Below are 4,339 nucleotides of genomic sequence, written 5' to 3'. Positions count from 1 at the left end.
TTGTCCACTTCTATGAAACGTTAGTACATGCAGTCAGCTGTGTCAGAAGTCACCACGAGATAGCAACTTGCTGGAGGTACATGTACCCTGTCAGAAGTTTCCCCATCAGGAGTACGTGTATTTGCATTGCAGCTTGAACTTGCGCTGGACATTTGTTGTTGTTGTAATGATGATGTAGATGAACTGACATCTACTTCCATGCCACCTTTGTCAATAGATTCATTACTAACTGTCTCCGGAACATAACCTGCATCTGACAGGTTTGGCTCCAGTGAAGATTCCCCTGTCTCTTTACCTTTTGGAATCTGCTGCTGCTGCTGCATTAGATTGGACTGCAAAGGTATAACACCTGCTTCAATGCCGCCTTCACTGGACTCAGGTCGTGCATCAATAGGTACATGTACCACGTTCGAACTTTCCTCATCAGGAGTACATGCATTTGCATTGCAGCTTGAACTCGAGCTGAACATTTGTTGTTGTTGTAATGATGATGTACATGTACTGGTATATGAAGGGCTTCTTGGAATTCAACGAAGTCAGAAAGGCCATAGTTGCACAACATCTCTTGCCCTTGCGGTATGTTTTTCGTGGCGAAAAAGCACAGCAATGGTGTTCCATTCTTTGAATCCTCAATAATTTTGATACGGCTGTTGCACTCCCTTTTTCTCCCCAATTCACCAGCCTCCCCAACGTTGGTCTGTTTGTTTGCTCATTTGTTGCATCAATGCTAAATGATAAAAAGGGGAGAATTATTTTCCTTCACATATATTGTTGAGAATACAAATAATCTTCACCTTGTCAATGATGATGTAAGAGGGGAACAGCCACTTTTAAAGAGGATATTGATTGCTGAGAGAAGTCTGAGTCGTTTTGTAGTTTTGTGCAGGTTAAGATATATGTAATTAAACAGGCAATTGTTTCTGCCTTGAAAAAAATTTAAAAAAATACCTGGAAGAGCAGTTTTTATCAATTCCCGTCTAGCGCGCTAGTGCCTTTTGTCCAAAGGTCGCCGCTGCGGGCAGCAAACATATCAGACGTCATTAGACACAAAAGGGGAGTACGTCCAATGACGTCAGATATGTTTGCTGCCCGCAGCGGCGACTTTTGGACAAATGGCACCAGCGGGCTAGACGGGACTTAATAAAAACTGTTGTCACAGCTCTTGAATGTAACTTTGTTATTATTTCATGGCAGAAATAATTGCCTGTTGTATTATAATATACCTTAATCTGCATAGAAATACAAAAAGACGGAATTTTTTTTTGAGCAATCAACATCCTCTTAAATGGACCGAACTGAAGGTGATGTCAGTTACAGTGCATGGCTACATCCCTATAAATTCCTGTTCATGAAATCATTTTTTACACAAATTTCTAAAGAGAGTCCAAAAAACATTATTTTAAACCCCACTTTTTCTTCAACTAAATGTCGGCATCAGTCACAGCGGTACATAAACAGTACATTGTAATTGAAAGTTAACACTGCAAATGTGAACCGGATTTTGTGCAAATTGATCCAAATTTTTCCACAACTTTTTCTATCAGTTTTCCTATGCAAATTTGCAGCAAATACGTGTGTAAACAGTGCGAAATTGTGCGAAATCTATGCGAAAAAGATGTAAAAACGATGCTATTATCGTAAAAAAAAAACAGCATGAAAAAAATAGACTGCAATTTAAATGTTGGACGAGAACAATGAATGTGGGAAGTTTACGGCACAGGGCGGGGGAGCCATTTGCATTGGTCTCCCTGTTTATCCATATTTCCTTGAGATAAAAATCAGAAAGACAAAAAAAAAATGTATAAATGAATTCTCAAAAGAATAGCTACTCCTATCTTGGCAAATATGAATTCGAAAGCACATACTACACATAAATGAATTTGTATGCAAAAAAAATTTGCTAATTGATGTAGTTGAATTCTTGATCAGCCTCTTGCGACTAGCGTCAATTAAATCCAATGACTCTTTTTGACGATTGAATGCTGATGTAAGGGAGCATTCATAACGTCACCGACACCACGAACTGACATCCTCTGCATGACATGTGTAAACAAACAAAAATTAAATATCCAAATTTTCTTTTTTTGCACATATTAACAGTTTGTATCATGAAATTTAACATGACGAGGTTAAAATTGCTGAAATCATCTAAAATAAGCGAATTTTATTAATGAATTTTAAAGAAATTGGTCAATTCTGGTATTTTTGGTTACCACGAAGTGACTCTGCACAGAGTGTCAGTTCGTGAAAACAAAAATGTACGTGTTTTCAGAGAGTGCGCGCATGCAATAGCATTAGTGAGTGTCAGTTCGTGAAAACCAAAATTGACGCGTTTTGGGAGAGTGCGCGCACGCATGCGCAGTGTGTGCACGCACTCTCTCAAAAACGGGTCAATTTTGGTTTTCACGAATTGACACACACTAACGCTATTGCATGCACGCACTCTCCGAAAACACGTAAATTTTGGTTTTCACAAACTGACACCCATCTTAATCATTTAATTGCTAATTAACTAAGCATATTTGTACAATATAACGTTTTTAATTGAGTAGTGAAAGCATTTTTACGTTGAGTGATACTAAAACCTCTAAGATAAATGGAATATTTTACTGAGTAAATTCGTGTCAAACCTTTCGATGCGTTTTTCTCCAATTGTATTTCTGCAACGCTGACCACCGGGTATCAGTTCGTGGTGTCGACGACGATATTATTATTTTTATAATTATTATTATTATTAATCATTTCTGGTAATGAAACCAAGGATTCCTCAAAAGCGCCCTAAGCTCTGTAGCTCACAAGCCTGAAGAAACCTGTGGAGAGAAGACAATGAGAAGAACTTACAGTTTTTAGAGGTGGGAGGAGAAGCCCAGAAGAATATTCTGGGAAAATCCAAGGAATCAGGCAGAGACTGAAAACCCAATCAACATATTGGCCCAGGCAGGATTCGAGCCCGGGTCACATCGGTGGAAGGCGAGGAATGTACCGCTACGCCAACCTGAAATTGAATGCCAATGAAATTGAACGTTTTGCTGAAATGTGTCATGAAAACCTATACTATCCCTTTTTATAACCTTTTAGGTCATAAACATGAAACATCCAGCTAAAAGTTCACAAGATTCAAGCGATTGTATTTGACAGTTGTACGTTATATTCTTATGCATGTTCGGGGCCATTTAGTGCAAACAAGATCCGATCTTAAAGCGGGTACAGTGCGTTGCGACACAACGGCTGTTTGTTGTACTCTCTCTCTTTGTGCGCATAATGTTCGTTGGATCGTACGAAATCAGTACAACAAAACAGCAATCTCGTTTGCATGGAATGCCTTCCACCTTAGGGAATCTATTTAAGATGGCAGCACTCAAAATTCATTGTACGTATAACTTCGAGAAAGGTGCCAACATTTCTTGAAAAATTAAAGTTAAGACACCGTATACGTTGAACACACCTACATGTAGTACTTCAAAATTGGAAGGCACCCTTCAATTTCGTGCTCGTAATTTGGTTGCAAAGGTATGGTGGGCATGCAGCACATATACATACGTTGTATTGTACAATGTATATGACATAAGCTTGCAAGCAAGTTTGCAAACATGAGAAGAAATTATGCAAGCTTGCTGAAGCTTGCAAATCACCAGGCCAGCTCGCAAGCAAGTTTGCAATGCTGAGAATGAACTCGGTCATTGCATTGCTGAGAAGTAACTGTAGCGATTCCCATCTAATCGATGCATTGCACAAGACTAATCCATGTATCCCAGCATGCATCACTCCTAACATGGCCGCTTACATGTTCGTATGTGAACTCGTGTTGTAATTCAAATAAAGCTTGACTAGTTCCCAATATAAAGAAGGCTATAACTTTCTTTAGTAACCATTCAGGGTTGCAGGAAGCTTGCAAACAACCATGCAGGCTTGCTGCAAGCTTGCAAACAGCCATGCAAGCTTGAGCAAGCTTGCAAGCAAGTTTCCATTGCTAAGAAGTAACCATTCAAGCTTGCAGGAAGCTTGCGAACAGCCACGCAAGCTTGCAAACAATTATGCAAGTTTGCAAGCAAGTTTGCATTGCTGAGAAGTAACCGTGCAAGCTTGCAAACAGCCATGCAAGCTTGCAGGAAGCTTGCAAACAGCCATGCAAGCTTGCAAGCAAGCTTGCATCGGTGATACGAGAAGTAACCTTTTTTTTTCAATTCAATACAACATTTGAGGGGTCGTATGAATAAAAACTAGCAAATGCTACGAAATAAAAGCAAAAAGGAAAAGCATAAGCTTTCCAGTAAAACTAAATTCTGTATGAATAAACTTATTCTTTTACTGCACAGCATTAACTAAGTTCTGTTAAGGA

The sequence above is a fragment of the Patiria miniata genome, unplaced genomic scaffold (genome assembly GCF_015706575.1).
Source record: "Patiria miniata isolate m_02_andy unplaced genomic scaffold, ASM1570657v1 HiC_scaffold_25, whole genome shotgun sequence".
NCBI classification, from domain to species: Eukaryota; Metazoa; Echinodermata; class Asteroidea; order Valvatida; family Asterinidae; genus Patiria; species Patiria miniata.
Note: the sequence above shows the minus strand (reverse complement) of the source record.